Source organism: Pelophylax lessonae (assembly GCF_965119305.1).
Source record: "Pelophylax lessonae genome assembly, chromosome: 7".
Classification (NCBI taxonomy): Eukaryota; Metazoa; Chordata; class Amphibia; order Anura; family Ranidae; genus Pelophylax; species Pelophylax lessonae.
In genome coordinates this window covers 187368153-187390580 of record NC_138774.1, presented here as the reverse complement: position 1 = coordinate 187390580, position 22428 = coordinate 187368153, and the positions used below count along the sequence as shown (strand labels likewise).

General features: G+C 48.2%; 1 protein-coding gene across 2 annotated transcripts in view; it reads left to right on the top strand.

The window, feature by feature from the left end:
• The first annotated feature begins 1721 nt into the window (after positions 1–1721).
• The window catches only part of TMEM250 (transmembrane protein 250), a 32463-nt gene continuing 11756 nt past the window's right edge, over positions 1722–22428 (top strand). The window contains exons 1-2 of one of the 2 annotated variants that reach the window (XM_082262817.1): positions 1722–1781; positions 21943–22232. The gene's annotated coding sequence lies outside the window, so the exon portion shown is untranslated. Of the gene's footprint in view, positions 1782–21928; positions 22233–22428 lie in introns of those variants that run through there. The other variant, XM_082262818.1, reaches the window with a different exon arrangement.

The following is a 22428-nucleotide window of genomic DNA, read 5'->3' as shown; positions in this document are numbered from 1 at the left end:
TATAGGGGTCCCTAGACATCCCTGCCCCCTCTCACATACATATAGGGGTCCCTAGACATCCCTGCCCCCTCTCACATACATATAGGGGTCTCTATACATCCCTGCCCCCTCTCACATATATATAGGGGTCCCTAGACATCCCTGCCCCCTCTCCCATACATATAGGGGTCTTTATACATCACTGCCCCCTCTCACATACATATAGGGGTCCCTAGACATCCCTGCCCCCTCTCACATACATATAGGGGTCTCTATACATCTCTGCCCCCTCTCACATACATATAGGGGTCCTTAGACATCCCTGCCCCCTCTCACATACATATAGAGGTCCCTAAACATCCCTGCCCCCTCTCACATACATATAGGGGTCTTTATACATACCTGCCCCTCTCACATACATATAGGGGTCCCTAGACATCCCTGCCCCCTCTCACATACATATAGGGGTCTTTATACATACCTGCCCCTCTCACATACATATAGGGGTCCCTAAACATCCCTGCCCCCTCTCACATACATATAGGGGTCTTTATACATACCTGCCCCTCTCACATACATATAGGGGTCTTTATACATCACTGCCCCCTCTCACATACATATAGGGGTCTCTAGACATCCCTGCCCCCTCTCACATACATATAGGGGTCCCTAGACATCCCTGCACCCTCTCACATACATATAGGGGTCCTTAGACATCCCTGCCCTCTCACATACATATAGGGGTCTCTATACATCCCTGCCCCCTCTCACATACATAAAGGGGTCTCTATACATCCCTGCCCCTCTCACATACATATAGGGGTCCCTAGACATCCCTGCCCCCTCTCACATACATATAGGGGTCTTTATACATCTCTGTCCCCTCTCACATACATATAGGGGTCTCTAGACATCACTGCCCCTCTCACATACATATAGGGGTCCCTAGACATCCCTGCCCCCTCTCACATACATATAGGGGTCCCTAGACATCCCTGCCCCCTCTCACATACATATAAGGGTCTCTATACATCTGTGCCCCCTCTCACATACATATAGGGGTCTCTATACATCTCTGACCCTCTCACATACATATAGGGGTCCCTATACATCCCTGCCCCCTCTCACATACATATAGGGGTCCCTAGACATCCCTACCCCCTCTCACATACATATAGGGGCCCCTAGACATCCCTGCCCCCTCTCACATACATATAGGGGTCCCTAGACATCCCTGCCCCCTCTCACATACATATAGGGGTCCCTAGACATCCCTGCCCCCTCTCACATACATATAGGGGTCCCTAGACATCCCTGCCCCCTCTCACATACATATAGGGGTCCCTAGACATCCCTGCCCCCTCTCACATACATATAGGGGTCTCTATACATCTCTGCCCCCTCTCACATACATATAGGGGTCCCTAGACATCCCTGCCCCCTCTCACATACATATACACTCTTCGTCTCCTCAGTAGCTAGGAAAGTCGCCCCCTATCAGATCCCACGTGACTCGATGGCAGTCGCTGTCCCCAGCACTTTCACTGCCGCCCTGATTTCACGTAACTACGGTCTGTCTGGCGCGGCGGTCTCCATAGTAACGGGAGTGCTCATCTTTAGTATCCAAGGAAACGGAATGTCGCGAGAGCTGCGCCCCGGAAGCAGGAAGTGAGAGGAATCCTCCTGGGCTGTCAGGATCATGTGGGGGGCGTGATACCGGTGCTGCCTGGAGCAGGGGGAAAGGGAATGGAGAGACCGGAGAGTGCGGGGCTCCTGAGGAACGGGCCGGAAACCCCGTGTAAGTGCAGAAGAGTCACCGGAATGGACGGCAGTGGGGCTGACTGACAATGGGGGGGGGGGTTACCTGACTGGAGGGAAGGGGTTAGTTTACTATGTGGCTGGCATGAGGGGTCACGGGGCTGTGGGGGGCTCATTGTGATGAATGTGTCACTTCTTTCTGGCTTCTTCAAACCACAACCCTTGTGTCACTGCACATAGAATGCAGCCATGTGTCTTATACAGCGTGGCATTGCATTATTTTGGTGCTCTGTGTACACTTGTATGAACTTAAAGCTTCCAAGTGTATGTATCAAACGGGCAGGAAAAATATTCCCCTGCAGATCTATCATAGGTCCAAAAATGCACCTTCTATGGGAGCGCACAAAATACACACCGTGCGCTTTTTGAATCATATTCACGTCAACTTTTCCCAGGTGACCAGGGATGAAAACGCATGTAAAATACATTATAAGCATACAGTGATAAATGTCAATTATGCAACAAAAACATTTGCCATAAAATATTTTGAAAACCTCATTGCACACAGTACTGTCCGCTCAGCACTGTGTCATCTGTGGTGGCTGCTGATGGGTTGGAGGTTTTTGTAGGTGGCAAAAATCCTGTGTATTAAAAGGAGTTAGGATTCTGTCACCCAGCTTAGTGTATGCAAGGCTTCTTCAGGGGTGCCTTGAGGCTTCTTCAGGGGTGCCTTGAGGCTTCTTCAGGGGTGCCTTGAGGCTTCTTCAGGGGTGCCTTGAGGCTTCTTCAGGGGTGCCTTGGAGGCTTCTTCAGGGGTGCCTTGGCAAAATGCCTAAAAATTGATCAAAAATTGTTTACAAGCCAGCGGGTGGATGAAGACTGCCTGCTAGTTACACAAAGCTTGTAGCTCTGAAGAAGAGGTAACCCCATCAGCCCATTGGACCTTCATTTCTGTTACATAGTTAGTGAGGTTGAAAAAAGACATCAGTCCATCCAGTTCAACCTATGATGTGTGTGTGTGTGTTTGCTTTTAACCGTACATTGTATACCCCTGTATGTTGTGGTCTTTAAGGTGCCCATCTACTAGTTTTTTGAAACTATCAATGCTCCCTGCTGATACGACTGCTTGTGGAAGAGAATTCCACATCCTTACTGCTCTTACAGTGAAGAACCCCTTACGCACTTTAAGGTTAAACCGCCTTTCCTCTAGTTTTAGTGAGTGGCCACGTGTCTTATTGTATCTCCTTTCTCTGAATAGTTTGTTCCTTATGCTAGGGTCGCCAGTACAGTATTTGTACATTGATATCATATCCCCCCTCAATCGTCTCTTCTCCAGAGAGAATAGGTTCAGTGCTTGTAGTCTTTCCTCATAGCTGATGTCCTCCATTCCCCTAATCATTTTTGTTGCCCTTCTCTGGACTTTCTCCAGTTCCAGCACATCCTTCCTGAGGACCGGTGCCCAGAACTGGACAGCATACTCCAGATATGGCTGGACCAGAGTCTTGTAGAGCGGGAGAATAATCTCTTTATTTCTGGAGTGAATCCCCTTTTTTATACATGCCAGTATTCTGTTGGCTTTGCTTGCAGCGGCTTGGCATTGCATGCCACTGCCAAGCCTGTTGTCTACCAGTACCCCCAAGTCTTTTTCCATCTTAGACTCACCCAGAGGTTCCCCCCCTAGTGAGTAGCTTGCTTTCTGGTTTCTGGCCCCCAGGTGCATTACTTTACATTTTTCAACATTAAACCTCATCTGCCATGTAGTTGCCCACCCTGTTATTTTGTTCAGGTCCGCTTGCAAGGTTTCCACATCCTGCATAGAAGATATTGGCATGCCTAATTTAGTATCATCTGCAAATACTGAGATTGTACTAGATATCCCCTCCTCTAGATCATTTATGAATAAATTAAACAGGATTGGTCCCAGGACAGAACCCTGGGGGACCCCACTTTCCACACCCGCCCAATCCGAGTACTCCCCATTAATCCCCACCCTCTGTACTCTCCCCTGGAGCCAGTTCTCTATCCAGGTACTCACCTTATGACCCATACCTACCTTCCTTAGTTTGTACAGTAAGCGTTTGTGGGGAACGGTGTCAAAGGCCTTTGCAAAGTCCAGATACACCACATCCACAGGCTTACCTTTTATCTAAGTGGCAGCTCACTTCATCGTAGAAGGTTAATAGATTGGTTTGGCAAGAACAATTTTTCATGAATCCATGCTGATTACTACTAATACCATTTTCATTACTAAAGTCTTGTATGTGGTCCCTTATCATCCCCTCCAAAATTTTGCAGACTACTGATGTTAGGCTGACCGGCCTATAGTTACCCGGGATATATCTCGGCCCCTTTTTAAATATTGGTACCACGTTGGCTTTTTTTCCAATCAGCTGGCACCATACCCGTCTGTAAACTATCCTTAAAGATCAAGAATAATGGTCTGGCAATCACCTGGCTGAGCTCATTAAGAACCCTTGGGTGCAAGCCATCCGGTCCCGGGGATTTATTTATGTTAAGTTTCTCTAGCTTAGCTCTAAGTCTATCCTCTGTTAGCCATGGCGGCACTTCCTGAGGTGTGTTGTTTAGTTCGGCCTTACAAGCTGGGTTCGTGTAGCCCCCCGATTCTTTTGTGAAGACTGAAGAGAAGAAATTATTTAACACTTCCGCCTTTTCTCTGTCCTCAGTGGCCATTTTTCCTTTATCATCTTTTATGGGGCCAATGTGTTCTGGCCTCGCTTTCTTACTGTTTATATACTTAAAGAACTTCTTGGGGTTCTTTTTACTCTCCTCCGCTATATGTCTCTCGTGTTCTATTTTAGCCGCCCTGATTTCGTCTTTACATTTCTTATTACACTCTTTGTAGTGCTTAAATGCTGCCAATGACCCCTCAGTCTTGTATTTTTTGAAGGCCTTTTCTTTAGCACTAATATACATTTTTATGTTACATGAGTCTAATGAATATGGATTGAATTTCTGGAGTTTGTGATGATCTTTTTTACATTAATTAGTTTTGTAGGTATATTACTTACCACTTTTTATTCAAATAAAATATTTGTCTTAGGATAATGCACTAGGTCAGTGCACCCTGTGTTTCTTTTGTATGGTTCCAGACTCCCCCAGTCTTTGAGGGCAACAAGACTGCATTTATCCTATAGAATTTGAATTGAGATCTAGCTTACTCATCTGGAGCGGGCACGTTTTCCATGAGCAGGAGATATTGTGTTTGTGACTATCTGCTAGTTACACAAAGCCACAGATTTTCATTATGCACCATTACAACTTTCTAGACACTGGCATCCTAACAACCAATGATGTCATCAGTTGTTAAGGAGGATATCTGTCGCCTCTACAGCATCCTTGTTTTGGCTTTCCCATGTTCCTCTCCCTCAGCACTGGGGTGACATTACAGCACTGATGGAGAGAAATTGAGGGTGAAGAGAAACATTGGAATACTAGTCAGTACCAATTAGTCAAGTACCAATGTGCAAAAGTGTTTTTGGTTTTGGAAAAAAAAAAACACCTCTAACGTTGGGTGTTATACGCATGGATGTTGCTGCGTTATGTTAAACTAGTAGGATCGTTTTTTACATTTTAGAATGGGGCGCCTCAGGACGATAATTTAAAATAGTGCCTTGACTGAAAAAAAAAAGTTGAGAAACACTGACTTAAGCCCCGTACACACGTACCGATTGTCGGCCGTAAATATTCGGCCGCCGACCGATCGGCCGATTGCAGGCTTGTGTTAGTATGATGCTTTCGACAGCCGACAGCGCATTTTCGGCCGAACAGAATCTGTTGTGCAGACTTTAAAATATTTGTTGGCCGTCACCAGAACGGCCAATTGTTCGCCAGTCAGTACAGATTTCGGCCGACAAACAGCAGATTAGCAAGACTGGGCATGCTCAGAAAAGAAAAAACACACGGAAAGTTAACCATCACATGACATCACTTCTGCAGTCGGCTGTTGTTGGCCGACAAAATTTGTGTGTAGTCTTTAGCACTTTTCAGCCAACAGGACAGCACCGGACAAAAGACGGCCGATATTCGGTACGTGTGTACGGGGCTTTAGAGTGCAGTGGTCAGTAGCATGTTCTGTAAAGAACAGCATACAGGGCACAGTAGTCAAGTGTATGAAATGTACAACATATTGTCTATAATGCAGGGATCCAGAGTGCGTAGCGCAGGGCCCAGGGGTGCGTAGCACAGAGAGCGCAGGGCCCAGGGGTGCGTAGCGTAGAGCTCAGAATGCATAATTGGAGTAAAGGGCTCAGGAATGCGTAACACATAGAATGCAGGGTTCAGAATGCGTAATTGGAGTAAAGGACTCAAAAGTGTGTATCATGCATACACACATGCAGTGCACATGCTGGTGTATAATGTGCATCCAGAAGTTACCCCCCCCCCCCCCCCTTACAAATGCCTTTTTTTTTTTTTTTTTTTTTTTTTTTCATTTTCTGTGTTGTAATGCAAAGCACTGAGATAAAATGCTACATGTTCTATTTGTTTCAATGCTCACCAATGACCTGGCCCAATTGAAAACTAGGCTATTTGCCTTGGTCTTGTGTTTGGACCATGCTGAGTAACATGTCTGATGTAAATGAGCGTGGTGGTTATCTTACTGTGACTTGCTTGTTACTAGGGATTGGCTTCCTGATTATGGGGAGGGGGGACCTGACTGTATGACTTGAGGCAAAGCCATGGCATAGGTCTAAGGAAGAGGAGTAGGTTTGTGACTGAATTTGGTAAAAAGTGGTACCTGACTGCATGACCAGAAGAGGTTACCTGCCTGACCCAGGGAGAGGGCAAAGATGACTCTACTACTATAAGACGCACTGTACATTTTCTTTTAATACGTACACTCAGAGTTTGTCTTTGCCACTACAGGTTGTGTGGAAACTGATGACTCCGGGGTGCAGTTTGCATAGTGAAGTAGCTAAAACAACCCTGCCAGGTAAATAAAGATGCTTCCAAAGCTATACATCTAAGCTAAAGTTCTAGGTAAACTTGTCAGGTCCTTCAAAGCTCTACCTGCAGGATAGGATAGGATAGTAAATATCTCTTCTGCTGCCTGCACTGCCGAATGCCACCCCTTTGAAGAAAAATCTTCCTCTGAAGTCTGCTATGAAACCAACACATCACAGTGCATTGATCTCCTGTGTCCCCCGCTGTACTAAGGGGTTCCTCCCACCGGCCTCTGCGTCACTTTTGTGTCCTGAAGTGACAAGTAGGTCGGTAGGTGGAATCGTTTGCACAGCAGGGGATCGAGCATCTGGGGGTGTCAGTTTCCCAGCAGATTTCTCTTCATTGTTGCCAGCATTCACTAGTTTGGGCAGAAGTAGAGGCAAATATTTAATTTCTTCTTTTGCAGGTCCAGCAATTGCATTTACCTGACAAGAATGCTTTAAATTTCCATTGCCAAAATGCGTTCAATAGTTTGGAAAAAGCGTTCTGCAAATCTTACATTAATTTCAAATTTTTCAAATCTCTGTTTAGCAAAGTGCAGAGTCTTAGTTCAGTTGGTGTGTAATTCAGATAGAACTTTTCTCGGAATTGTTTGCACTAAACAATGACAGAGTGACAAGGCCCTTTGCTCTACGATCCTATGATGCGAAAGCAAGGTGTAAACAGGCTGCAAATTATTATTACTATTTTTTATTTTTTTTTGCAGCCAACACAGCTTTAGAAACTGAGAACAAATTGTTTAAAGTGGAACTACAGTCAAAAAGTGCAGATTTGCTATGTTATAAGAAAAATTTAGTAATGTTAATGGTTTTCGCTCATGTAACGCTGAGAGCAAGCATCCTTCAGTTTGGCCAGGCTTCTGGGGGGCCCAAATGGCCAAAAGGTATGAAACCAAAATTAAGTGTTTTTTTTTTACTGAGCTGCACAGTTTTTTTACCGGTTGCCCATTGGGCCAATTCTGCATTTTTTTTTTTTACATTACTTTGATTTCTTCTCTGCCCTCCAAAGAAGCCAAGATCGGTTTGATGAGCTGCTTTACTAGCCAGTAACCGCAAGTAAACAAACAAAGCAGAAATGATAAAATCCTCGTCGCTGCCAGTTTTTTTAAGGTTACAGCAGAGTTCAGGGAAGATAAGCTCCTCCCACTCTTCAGAAAGGCCTCCCCGGTGGAACTGCTTTAGCCCTGATCCTGGTATAGCTGCTCACCATGAGATAGTTTATATATATATATATATATATATATATATATATATATATATATATATATATATATATATATATATATATACATATACATATACATATGGAGGTCTGGAAGCAGTTAATGCCTACTGGGGGCCCCTTGACTGCATAGGCTATTTTCTGGAAAGGTGAATATAGCCTTTAAAACCTTTTATCTCAAAATTAAAAACATTTCTACAGGTAATCAGTTTAGAGTTACAGAGGAGGTCTAGGGCAATAAATTATTTCTCTGGCTCTAACGATCATGGCGATACCGCACATGTGGTTTGAACACTGTATACATATGTGGGCGCAACTTGCGTATGCGTTCGCTTCTGCGCGCAAGCTAACGGGGACAGGGCACTTTAATTTTTTTCCCCCTATTTATTTTATCTTTTATTTTTTCACTGTCCCTTTAAAAAAAAAACATTTTCACTTTTCTTCCTATTACAAGGAATGTAAACATCCCTTGTAATAGAAATAAGCAGGATAGGACCTCTTTATTGAGAGATCTGGGGTCAAAAAGGGGGTCATGTAAGGCCGTTGGGAGGAAGCGACGTATGACGTTGCTCTGGTCCTCCAAGGCCATAGAGTCGAGTGGGGGCCATCTTGCCCTCACTCGACTTCCTGCCTAAGAGGAGAGCAGACCGGATCATTTTCCCCGCTACCGGCCACTCCAGTAAGTGGGGAGATTGACCCGGAAGCAGCAGGGGTGGGGGGGCTCCCGCCGCTGGGACCTCCTTAATGTGAAAGTGGACCGCCAGCCGTTTAAAAAAAGAACTGGGGTTATGCCAGCTATCTGCCGCCATTATAGAATTGTACACAGCACAAGAATAGGTGTGCTTTGGGAAAGTGTAAAAAAATGCAAGAATAAAAGATTTGTTACTGAATGTGTAGAAATGAAAAAAAGTGCTAAGTGATCTGGTTTCAATAAAGTGTATAAATATTGGACCATCAACCTTAAATGAATAAATAATCTAATATAGTTGGTCGAACTAAAGTGCAATAAGTTCTAATTCCCCGCTATGCATAAGTGTATAAATATACAACAAATATAAATAAATATGAAAACAAGTCTTTTCTTATGAGTCCCGACAGTCCAAATTCCGCCAATATAGAAGAATCCAATTTCAGCAGGTAGCCAGTGAAGAAAAAAGTGCAATGTGCTCTGTGCTCCTTTAATATGCAAATAAAGCGCAATCTTGTGCAGTTCCACTCCCTTAGGATGATTGCACTTACCAGACTGCAAGGACCCCGTAGCAATACTGCATGTGGGTCATAAACGCTATGGTCCGGTATGGAGTGGGATGGCTTTTCTATCACATATAGGATTGGTTTTCCCTGTGTAACGGCCTTGCCCCTGTAGGTTCGATCTCCCCCAAGCCGACAGGCATTCAATGGCCATATAATAAGAAAACTCCCATAGTGTGATACCATAAAACAAGCTAAGAAGCATCTTATAATGATCTGCAGCAGTAGTATCTGCTGCCTTTTGGCTAAGATCAAGTGTAGTATCTGTTCTTATCAGTTGGTATGGACCTTGATGGTTAGTATCGGCAGGGGCTGAAATTAACCGGGGCGCCCTGGGCGTAACTGGGGGACTGGGAAGTAGGTACTGTCATAGAAAGCCGGATGGGTCCACCGCCTTCTGATTTGAATGGGTCCGCCCCTATCAGTTTGAAGGGAGCGAGAAAGCCGGCTTTGTCCACCGGTTAGTACTGCTCCTGGATGTAATTGGTGAGGAATGCGGATGGCGGTGGGGGGGCCTTTTCCTCCTTGGTGAATCAGGCTTGCAAGGGGGGCCTTTTTCCCCAGTTGAAGGCAGGCTCTCCCTAAGCTGTCTATGTCCCAAACCTCCTGATAGGAAGGGCTACATTGGGTCTGGCCGGGGGCTGAGACCGAAAAAGCCCGTGGTGTACGTGCCCCTGGGGTGGCAGCCCAGGGGTGCCTCAATTCTCACTGGTGAGGGGCAGCTCACTTGAGTTTTTGTGGCACCTTGGTCACTGCACCATCACACTTTTTCTGCACCTGCCTCTTGGGGCGGGCCTTTTGGCCAGCACCAGAAGAATTTTTTATTCCTGGCCGGGGGGCCTGTCAAGGTCTCGCACTTTGGCACTACCCAGCACTTCTCCACTTCCCTTTTCCCCACTCTGTTTTTCTTTGTCGTGTGTTCACGTTTGTCCCTTTTTGGTTGTACTGTCACTTGCACGACTGGTATGGCGTAGGTCCTCGGGCCTGCCCTGAAAGTCTTGGGAGGGGGTGGATATGGCCTTCTGGCTTAGTTCGCCCTCTCTCATGGGGTCTCCCTTCGGGGGAGCCCCACCAAGTACTTGGGGTGGGCTGTTTCGGCAGTCCCCCTGGAGCACGGGGTCTGCCTGGCTTCGGCTGGGCGGACCAAAGTGAGTACCTCAGTCCCCGTCAGGAGCTTTGCGCCCCGGGGGATCAGGGTCAGGGCCCTTCCTCTTCGGAGGAGGGCTATGTGTACGCCTTGTGCACTTTTTGTGTGTCTCACGTTTTGCGTGTGTGCACTTTTTTATGCACCGGGTGTAAGTCTTTTGAGTGTGTTTCACACACCACGGGCTTTAAAAAAAAAAAAAAAGTAGTATCTGCTGCCATAATCCCGGTATTTAACTTCAAAGTACCAACATAAATACACGGTGTGCGGTCCGGAAGTGTGTATCTATGGTCAACATGTAAAATCATAATCCATTTGCACATTTGAATATGAATTATTTCCCTAAAACGTCTTTCAGGACAGCACCTTAGAGAGATGGCTCCTCCCTCTCCTCATCAGGAAACACCCCATCCACCAGATTTTAAAAGGAGGCTTCTCCCACCATTCGTCAGTTTTTGTGTTTCCTCCGGCCGAGGAACACCTCTGTGGGGAGCTGGGCTCTTAAGGTGCTATCCTGAGAGACCGGGCTTCCTACGTCCACCTACCCTTTTTTGGAGACGATTGCTTCTCCCATTCACGCGACCGACTGCAGTGCATGGGCTCCTTCTTCCTCTTCAGTGCTCTAGGCTGAGTCAGGACCCCGCAGAGCACAGCCCTGGGAAGGCATCTTGGAGGAGCGGAACAATTTTTCTTAGACCTCCGCCGCCTTTTTTCAAATTTGCCGCCATTTCTCCGGATCGAGTGACGCTCGTCCGGACCGGAAGTGAGGTTTCCGGGAAGGGCAGCGTTCTGCAGGGGGCGTATGGCATCATTTCCGCCGGACGCAGAGGAAGAAGGGATGAGCAAGCTGGTGCCTTATTCCGGTTCCGGTCCAGTGCAGGTGTGCTTTGGTCTCCGGAACCGGTACCAAAGCCACGGGTGATACCGCTGCCAAGCGATGGAAGCTTCATCAGCGAGTGGGACAGGCACAGGCACCAGTAAGGCCCAGGTAAGGGGTATCTCTATTATGGCCTATCTTACTGTGGGGTCTCTCTCCATCCTTTTTATCTTTCCCCCCGGTGGCTGGGGGCCTGTCAGGGCACATGGGACTTCCCTTAAAATGTCTTTCTGTGCACCTTGGTGGCCCTGAGAATCAGGCTGACTCTTAAGAAGCATGTGTATGTTTTCCCATTCATGTCTTCCAGGCTAAAGGCTCTGAAACTGTTTTCAAGAGAAAGTGTCCTTCATGCAAAGCAAAGTTGTCCGAAAGCTGGAAAAAGACACTTTGCCAGGGGTGTATTGATGCACTAGTAAAAGAAGAAGCATCTGCAGTTTGTGGCGACTTAGTCGCATCTGTGAGGAAGGAATTGGATGCTACCATCCAATCCTTTCGGTCATCCCTACAGGATCCTGCCCTAAGTCAGCCATCAGCCTCACTTTCCTCTCAGGGTTCACAATTGGTTCCTTCGGTGGGGACAGAAGGGGGTCCTTCCACCCAAGGAGATCATTCCCCCTCACATTCCATAGAGGATTCAGAGGAAGAAGAGGAGGGAGGGGCACAAAGTAGGCCCACTAAATACAAACTATCCTTAGAGCAAGTGGATGGTCTCCTGAGGGCAGTTTACATCACCCTGGGTCTAGAGGAGGATAAGAAGGAACTGTCCCTGCATGATAAAATGTATGCAGGCTTGGAAGAGCCTAAGGGCCGTATCTTTCCAGTGCATCAGGCCATCTCAGATGTAATAAAACATGAGTGGGCTGATCCGGAAAAGAAAACCTTCTTCCCTAAAGCCTTTAAAAGGCAATTTCCTTTTGATGAGGACCCAGGAGCTCCCTGGAATAAGATGCCAAAGATTGATGCAGCCTTCTCCCAGGTTTCTAGGTCAACGGACCTAGCATTTGAAGACATGGGAATCCTGAGGGATCCCATGGATAAGAAGATGGACCAGCAACTTAAAAGATCCTGGCAAACCATCATGGGGAATCTGAAACCTGCCATTGCAGTAACCTGTGTGTCCCGGAATCTGGAATACTGGCTTAGCCAGCTAAAAGCACACATCACAGCAGATTCACCTAAACAGGAAATTTTGGATTCCTTCTCCACGCTTTCCACGGCCATAGCCTTCATTGCTGACGCTTCAGCAGAGTCAGTGAAGATGACAGCAAGATCTGCAGCTTTATCTAACTCAGCCAGAAGGGCTCTTTGGTTAAAGACATGGCCTGGGGATACGGCTTCTAAAAATAAGCTGTGTGGACTTCCTTTTCAAGGGGATCTACTATTCGGGCCTGGGCTAGACTCTGTTCTAGATAGAACAGCGGACAAAAAGAAGTCTTTTCCTGTGAAGAAGAAACAGGCAGCAAAAAAGCTTTTTCGACCTCAAAAAGCTCAGCAAAATAGCAGACCCCAGGAGAAAAGAAGAAACTGGTCGACACAAAAGCCCAAAGGGAAAGGAGGGGTTCTCTTCCATCCTCCTGTGTCAACCAATAAAACACAATGACAAAACATTGCCGGTGGGAGGAAGATTGAGGGAATTCCTCCCCTATTGGGCAGCCATAACAGAAAATCAATACATTCTGGATATGCTGTCCCAAGGCTACAACATAGAGTTTTCAGAGACGCCACCCGAAAGGTTCTTTGTCACAAGCCTCCCAAGAGATGCAGAAAAAGCCCTGGCTATGATGGACCTGCTAAAGGACCTGAGGCGACAGGGAGTTGTCTGTCCAGTACCAGTGGAGGAACAACATCAGGGATTTTATTCCCACATATTTTTGATAAAGAAACCATCGGGGGATTTTCGTCTTATATTGAACCTGAAACCACTAAACAGGTCAGTTCTGTACAAAAAGTTTCGAATGGACTCAATTCTTACAGTCAGAACCCTGTTAACAAAAGGATGCTTCATGGCATCAATCGACTTAAGGGATGCTTATCTACATATCCCTATAGCCCCTCGCTCACAGAAATTCCTAAGGTTGGCAGTAAATCTGGGAAAGGAAATGCTTCACATCCAATTCAAAGCACTCCCTTTCGGGCTATCATCCTCCCCTCGTATTTTTACGAAGGTAATGGCAGAGTGTTTAGCTCCCCTCCGCCTTCAGGGAATCTCTGTGGTGCCCTACCTGGACGACCTGCTTTTCTTTGCCCCGTCAAAGGAAAAACTTCAAGAGGACCTGCACAAGGCAAGAGGTCATCTAGAGTCTCTGGGATGGATAGTAAATATCAAGAAGTCGAATCTCACACCGGCTCAACGGGTTCAGTTCCTAGGGTTTCAGATATGCTCTGTGGAACAAAGAATCTTCCTACCAGAAGACAAACAGGTCAAAATACAGAATTTGGTAGCAAGGCTACAAACAAATCAGTGGTGGTCGATCAGAGAGATCATGTCAGTCCTTGGAAACCTGACTGCATCAATTCCAGCCGTCCAATGGGCAAGGCTTCATTTTCGACCACTCCAATATTTCCTCCTCAGAATCTGGGATCACAATCCAGAGACTTTGGATTTAAAGGTAAAAATCCCCACCAAGGTCAAAAGGTCCCTTTTGGTGGTGGAGAAATCAGATAACCTTGTCCCAGGGATTGGCCTGGTCCTTCCCAGCAAACCAGAGGTTAACAACGGATGCCAGCAGATGGGGGTGGGGAGCCCACTGGAACCAAAACCTGGCACAGGGGGTTTGGTCTAACACCGAGACAAGGAAATCCTCAAATTGGAAGGAGTTGAAGGCAGTCGGCCTAGCCCTAGCTGCCTTCTCTCAAAATCTTCAGGGAACTCATGTTCAAGTCCTTTCAGACAACGCCACTACAGTGGCATATCTAAACAAGCAAGGGGGCACAAGAAGCAAAACCCTACAGCTTTTGGCAACGGAAATTCTGCAATGGGCGGAAAGTCAGTTACTTTCCTTGTCAGCAATCCACCTAAAAGGTACACTAAACAGTGTGGCGGATTATTTAAGCAGGCAGAAGATCCGAGAAGCAGAATGGAGCTTGAACCCAGAAGTCTTTATGTTGATAACCAAGACTTGGGGAAAGCCAGAGGTGGATCTGTGTGCAACGAAAGAAAACGCAAAACTTCCACTCACTCCACAGAAACGACAACTCTCTGGGAGTAGATTCCCTGGCACATCCCTGGAGGTTCAGGTTGGGGTATGCCTTCCCCCCCCCCCCTTCCAGCTCATTCCGTTGGTGTTGAGAAAAATCCAAATGGAAGGAGCCTCAGTGATCCTGATCACTCCTTATTGGCCCAAAAGGGTTTGGTTTTCGACTGTCCTTTAACTATCAGTCAAACCTGCCTTTCAGCTCCCTCTTCGTCAAGACCTACTGCTTCAAGGTCCAGTCTATCATCCAGAAGTGGAAAAGCTAAAGCTCACCGCCTGGTATCTGAGGAGCAACTGCTGAAAAGGAAAGGATTTTCAGATGCATTAATTGTGACTCTACTTTCCAGTAGGAAAAAAAGTCACAAGGAATATATATGCAAAGGTTTGGAAAACCTATAATACCTGGTGTGAATCGAAAGATCAAAAAATGGACAGTATTGTTTCAATTTTGGAGTTCCTACAGGAGGGTGCAGGAAAAGGTTTGGCAGTAAGTACCCTCAAGGTACAAGTAACAGCCCTGGGGGTATTCTTGGAAAGGCCCATTTCTTCAGAATCTCTAATCATCAGATTCTTCAGGGCCCTTACCCGCTCCAGACCAGTGCCTATCAGAAGCTTCCCCAAATGGGACTTGTCGGTGGTCCTTCAGGCCTTCACAAAAGAACCTTTTGAACCACTAGAAACGGTTACGCTAAAAAAACCTTACCCTCAAGACGGTCTTCTTGGTGGCAATAACATCAGCAAGAAGAATCCGTGAATTACATGCTTTATCAGCTATCGAACCTTTCTTGTCCATATATCCAGATAGGATAATTCTTAAGACGGATCCAGGGTTTCTCCCAAAAGTAGCTTCAACGAGAAACCGATCACAAGAAATTGTGTTACCTACCTTCTGTCCTAATCCATCAGGAGATAAGGAAGAAAGCTTTCACTACCTAGATGTAAGAAGGGTTCTTATACACTACTTGGAGGTTACTAAAGAGTTTAGATCATCAAACTCTCTTTTTGTTCTTTTCTCTGGCAACAAAAAAGGTCGCCAGGCATCAAAAGGATCAATAGCCAGATGGCTCAGATCCGCTATTTCAGAGGCTTACTCCCAAATGAAATTATCTCCCCCACAGGGGATCAGAGCTCACTCTACTAGAGCGCTAGCCACTACATGGTGTCATGGTCTTACCTTCTTGCTGTTCTCCTTCGTTTGACATGTGCTGGCGGCCATCTTGGTTTCTGGGTTTCTTGTAGCCTCCCACCCTGCGGCTCCTCCTTCCCACTGGGAGGAGCTGGATGCCTAGCTCATATATATAGGAGGTCTGTGGCTTCAGTGCCCTGCTTGGTCCTCCTGTGTTCACATGCTTCTAAGACTGCTGCTGCTTCTGGTTCCTGTTCCTGGCTTCGTCTGACTACCCTGCTGGTTCCCGATCCTGGCTTCGTCTGACTACCCTGCTGGTTCCTGATCCTGGCTTCGTCTGACTACCCTGCTGGTTCCTGACCCCTGGCTTCGCAAAGACTCTGCATCGGTTTCGCCATCCGTTTGGACTTTTGCTTTATAGCTTGTTTTTCAATAAAGCTTTCTTATTTTCACTTATCTGTTGTTGTACGTCTGGTTCATGGTTCCGTGACATTAGGACCAAGCCATGAATTCTGACGGTACAGGGCCATCCTCGCTACCCACGCTGGTTGCCAGACTTGATCAGCAGGATCACCTGTTGGGTCAGTTCGCCGTGGCGTTGCAAACCCTGCTTGAACGCACGGCTCATTTCGCTCCCGTTGCCGATGGGTCGGTTGTCGCTCCTGGGCCCGCTCCTACTGCCGCTCCGGTTGTTGCGCCAGAGTCTACCCCGACACCTGTTGTTGCGCCTGCGGTGTTTCGGGGTATGTCCGGTTCTGCCCCCCTTCCACAGCGCTTTGGGGGAGAGCCAACTCAGTGCCGAGGTTTCCTTAACCAGGTGGGCATTTATTTCGAGTTGCTGCCACATGCCTTTCCTACTGAGAGATCAAAGGTGGGCTTCTTAATCTCGCTGCTCTCGGACAAGGCCTTGGCCTGGGCCAGCCCTTTATGGGAGAACAACAATCCGGTGGTTGCCGAGTTTTCCGGTTTTGTTGCTTCTCTTCGGAAGGTATTCGATGTGCCGGCTCGTGCTGCCTCTGCTGCAAAGCTCCTTATGTCCATCAGACAGGGTTCACGATCCGTAGCTGAATACGCCATTGAGTTTCGTACCCTGGCAGCAGAGGTGGGCTGGAATAATGAGGCTCTGGTCGCTGCTTTCTCTCATGGTCTCTCGGATGCCTTGAAGGATGAGGTTGCAGCTAAGGACCTACCAGTGGAGCTCGAGTCTCTTATTTCTTTCCTGATTTTGATTGACACCAGACTCAGGGAGAGACCTTCCTTTAAGGAGAGTCTGCGGAGGCCTCCTAACAGATTGGCGCCTACCTTTGTTGTCCCACCCGTGCCTCCCTCTCCTCCCACGCCTCCTGGGGATGACTTGTCTGGGGGTGAACCCATGCAGCTGGGGTTTGCTCGCCTGTCCGAGGGGGAGAGGGTACTCCGGAGACGCGAGGGCCGATGCATGTACTGTGGTCTCGGTGGGCATTTTCGGTTGGCATGTCCGAACCGTCCGGGAAACGCTCGCACCTGAGATCCTGTCGGGGGCAGATCTTGGGTGGAGTCTCCTCGTCCCCGGTTTCCCGTGTTGACAAACCACTGATCACTGTTGTCCTCTCCTGGGTCGGGGGCTCGGTGACGACCCAGGCGTTGGTGGACTCTGGTGCTGGTGGTTTGTTCATTGATAGTGTGTTCGCTGCCGCCAATTCCATTCCTCTGCAGGCTCGAGGTTCTCCTCTGGCTCTTGAGGCGATAGACGGCAGACCCCTTCTGCCGCCACACGTGACTCATGAGACCCTTCCAGTGGGGTTAGCCATTGGTGCCGTCCACAGAGAGTCGGTCTGCTTCCAGGTTATTTCGTCTCCACACTACTCGGTGGTCTTGGGGTACCCCTGGCTCCAGAAGCATAATCCGATTTTCGATTGGAGTTCGGCCGAGATCCTCTCGTGGTCACCGCAGTGTGGGGCTAGTTGCATCCATGGGCCTGTCAAGTTGCTGTGTACTTCCTCGGACTCTCTGTTGCCCCCTGATTACGAGGAGTACCGGGATGTATTCGATAAGGTGCGCGCGGTTGCCCTACCTCCGCACCGCCCATACGATTGTGCCATCGAGTTACAATCTGGTGCCGTTCCTCCTCGTGGCAAAGTCTATCCACTGTCGGTAGCCGAGAATGAGGCCATGGAGGAGTACGTGAGGGAGGCGCTTTCACGCGGACACATTCGCAAATCCTCGTCCCCGGCAGGGGCTGGATTTTTCTTTGTGAAAAAGAAGGGCGGTGAGTTGAGGCCTTGCATCGATTACAGGGGTCTCAATCGCATCACGATCAAGAACGATTACCCGATATCCTTGATTTCCGAGCTGTTCGATCGCCTTAAAGGGGCCACGGTCTTTACCAAACTCGACCTGAGGGCGGCATATAACCTCGTAAGGATCAAGGCGGGCGATGAGTGGAAGACCGCGTTTAACACCAGGACCGGTCATTATGAATCCTTGGTTATGCCCTTTGGGCTGTGCAATGCGCCCGCAGTCTTTCAGGAATTCATCAACGATGTTTTCCGTGACCTGTTGCAGCAGTGTGTGGTGGTCTATTTGGATGACATCTTGGTATATTCTGAGTCCATGGAGACCCACATTCTGGATGTCAAACGAGTGTTGCAACGGTTACGAGAGAACAAGCTGTTCGGTAAGCTTGAGAAATGCGAATTTCACCGATCCCAGGTAACCTTCTTAGGTTACATCATTTCCGCTGAGGGGTTCTCCATGGATCCTGAGAAGGTTTCGGCTGTCTTACAGTGGCCCCAGCCCAGTGGTCTTCGCTCCCTGCAGCGCTTTTTGGGCTTCGCCAATTATTATCGGAAGTTCATCAGGGACTTTTCCATGCTAGCCAAGCCTCTCACGGATCTGACCAGGAAGGGCAGTAATTCCCAGGTCTGGCCGCCCGAGGCCATCCGAGCTTTTGAGGCTCTAAAGTCCGCCTTTGTGTCGGCTCCGATTCTGTCGCATCCCAACCCTGGGTTGCCCTTTGTCCTCGAGGTGGACGCGTCTGAGACGGGAGTAGGCGCCCTTCTGTCTCCGCGTAGAACACCAGAGGGTCCTCTGCTTCCTTGTGGGTTTTACTCCCGGAAACTGTCTTCCGCGGAGTGCAACTACCAGATTGGTGACAGGGAGTTATTGGCCATCATGCAGGCTCTTAAAGAATGGAGGCACTTGCTCGAGGGTTCGGTGGTTCCGGTCCTCATCCTGACGGACCACAAGAATCTGACCTACCTCTCTGAGGCCAAGAGATTGACACCACGTCAGGCCAGATGGGCTCTGTTCTTGTCACGTTTTAATTACGTGGTCTCCTACCTACCCGGTTCCAAGAACATCAGGGCGGATGCCTTATCACGGCAGTACTCCGACCTGTCCAGGGAGGAGTCGATTCCGACTTCGGTCATACCTCCGAATCAGATCCTGGCCGCCATTCGCACCAGCCTGACCTCTCCCCTGGGTGAGCAGATTTTGGCGGCTCAATCTGGTGCTCCCTCTGGGAGACCCAACGGCAGATGTTTTGTGCCTGAGGAGTTGCGCACTCGGTTGTTGCGAACCTACCATTACTCCAAGACCGCGGGGCATCCTGGAAAGAATCAGCTGTCCTGGGCTGTTTCACGTCTGTTCTGGTGGCCTTCCCTACGTTCCGACATCGCCGCATATGTAGCGGCATGCTCCGTTTGTGCCCAGAGTAAGTCCCCTCGGCACCTTCCGTTGGGCCTTCTGCAACCCTTAGCCACCGGGGAGCGCCCATGGTCACACCTGGGGATGGATTTCATTGTGGACCTCCCTGCATCCCGAGGCCATACGGTCATTCTCATGATTGTGGATCGGTTTTCCAAAATGTGCCACTGTGTTCCTCTCAAGAAGTTACCCTCTGCACAGGAGTTGGCCACGATTTTTGCCAGGGAGGTCTTCCGGTTGCACGGTTTGCCCAAGGAGATTGTGTCGGATCGGGGGAGTCAGTTTGTGTCCAGGTTCTGGCGCGCCTTTTGCTCCCAGTTGGGGATTCATCTCTCCTTCTCCTCGGCCTACCACCCTCAGTCCAATGGGGCCGCAGAACGATCCAATCAGGCCTTGGAGCAATTCCTTCGTTGCTATGTCTCCGATCACCAAGACAATTGGGTTGACCTCCTGCCTTGGGCTGAGTTTGCCAGGAACACGGCGGTGAACTCTTCCTCTGGGACGTCTCCCTTCATGGCCAACTATGGGTTCCAACCTGCCGTGTTACCGGAGGTATTCTCTCCCCAGGATATTCCGGCTGTGGAGGATCACCTTTCCGTCCTACGTGCTTCTTGGGTACAGATCCAGAAGTCCCTTGAGGTCTCTGCGCAGCGCCAGAGACTCCAGGCTGATCGCAGACGAGCGCCTGCTCCTTCCTACCAGGCCGGAGACCGTGTATGGTTGTCCACCCGCAACCTCAACCTTCGAGTGCCCACTCCCAAGCTGGCGCCTCGCTTTGTTGGTCCCTTCCGAGTGCTTCGCAGGGTAAACCCGGTAGCCTATGCCCTTGCACTTCCTCCTGGCATGCGGATCTCCAACGTGTTTCATGTCTCCCTGTTGAAGCCACTGGTGTGTAATCGTTTCACTTCCTCGGTTCCTCGGCCTCGTCCGGTCCGAGTGGGCAATCGTGAGGAGTATGAGGTGAGCAATATCCTGGACTCACGCCTGGTCCGCGGTCGGGTGCAGTTTTTGGTTCATTGGCGTGGTTATGGTCCAGAGGAGCGTTCCTGGGTTCCCTCCGCAGATGTCCATGCTCCTGCCTTGCTCCGAGCCTTCCACGCACGCTTCCCTCAGAAACCGTTCTTTACTCCGCGGAGGAGGGGCCCTTGAGGGGGAGGTACTGTCATGGTCTTACCTTCTTGCTGTTCTCCTTCGTTTGACATGTGCTGGCGGCCATCTTGGTTTCTGGGTTTCTTGTAGCCTCCCACCCTGCGGCTCCTCCTTCCCACTGGGAGGAGCTGGATGCCTAGCTCATATATATAGGAGGTCTGTGGCTTCAGTTCCCTGCTTGGTCCTCCTGTGTTCACATGCTTCTAAGACTGCTGCTGCTTCTGGTTCCTGTTCCTGGCTTCGTCTGACTACCCTGCTGGTTCCTGATCCTGGCTTCGTCTGACTACCCTGCTGGTTCCTGATCCTGGCTTCGTCTGACTACCCTGCTGGTTCCTGACCCCTGGCTTCGCAAAGACTCTGCATCGGTTTCGCCATCCGTTTGGACTTTTGCTTTATAGCTTGTTTTTCAATAAAGCTTTCTTATTTTCACTTATCTGTTGTTGTACGTCTGGTTCATGGTTCCGTGACACATGGGCAGAGAAAGCTGGTGCCACTCCAGATCAAATCTGCAAAGCGGCTACGTGGTCAAGCTACTTTACATTTGCAAGACACTATAGGTTGGACCTTTTGGCAGCTGAAGATCAGGCTTTTGGCAGAAAGGTCCTGCAAGCTGTGGTCCCTCCCTAAATTGAGTAAGTCTCGATAATCCTCTCTAAGGTGCTGTCCTGAAAGACGTTTTAGGGAAAATTCAAGTTAGACTTACCGGTAACTTGTTTTCCAATAGTCTTTCAGGACAGCAGGAGGATCCCGCCCTATTGTATAAAATGTATTGCTGTGATTAACCATATCTGTTTATGTGTTCCAGCATGGGCCGGAGGTACTCTTCTACAAACTGACGAATGGTGGGAGAAGCCTCCTTTTAAAATCTGGTGGATGGGGTGTTTCCTGATGAGGAGAGGGAGGAGCCATCTCTCTAAGGTGCTGTCCTGAAAGACTATTGGAAAACAAGTTACCGGTAAGTCTAACTTGAATTTTATAGCCTACTCCGGTAATCTAAACAATCTTGAAGTTTGAAAATGTACTTAATGAAGATCCCCACACATTTTACTTCCTTGAATCTGTGATGCATATTCACTATACCCTGTGCATCATCTATTTCACAGAGCCTGTCTTCTGAAGTACAGAGGTGCTGAGAGGAGAAGTTTAAGGAGGCACATACTGTACAGACAACACAACATCATCACTGCTGGCAGGCAGTAAGGTACAATGGGATATGTAGTCCCTAGAAATCGAATGTAAACAACAGTGGAGAACCCACAAAGTATGCAGAAAATCCAGGAAGTTGTGGAAAGAAATGACCAGCTGTCAGGCAGAAATCACAACCTAAAAAGTGATCTTTCAAGTAAGCCTATATTGTATTGTCAAAAATAATAATTGTTTGTATTTTTATTACAATGCTGATATTACAAAAGATAAGATGTATCCTGTGAATTTAGATCTCCTGTATAAAGTTTTAGCTGAATTAGGTGTTAAAGCCCATCTCTAGGCAAAAATAGACATTTTCCCATCCATCCATCCTTCCTGACCTTCCACACCCCTCTAACCAATCACGTAAGCCATTTTTTTTTGTTTTTGTCTTGTCTGATGAAGGAAGATAGGAAGAATCCACCACCAGGGTCAGTTTCCGGTGCTGTTTCCCACTGCAGGAACCACTGATCTAGATGTGCAAGTTATCCCTCATTGTCCTGATCCCCTACTGTCCCCTTGCAATTACATCAGTCCTCTTTTGTCTCCTAAGAGAACCTGCCACTGGGCAGCCAATAGAAAATGTCCACATTATGCAGACAGTGATATGGACACCTGAAGAAGGACCTTGCCAGAAAAATAAAAAACTGAAGAGGAATGAAGGATCTGGACCTGAAAGTCAGGTGACCGCAGGCTTAGGTAAGTAAAGAGGGTATTTCAATAGGGTTTTTTATTTTACATTCTGGCAGTTGGCTAAAGGGTAGTGGGAGGGATGAGAGGGGGTTGTTGTTTGCCAGGAGTTGTTAGTCACTTATGTAAAGTCCATCTAAATCTAATAATTTAATTTTAACACTAGCCTCTCTACAGGATGCCAATACTGCTGTCCAGGAGTAGC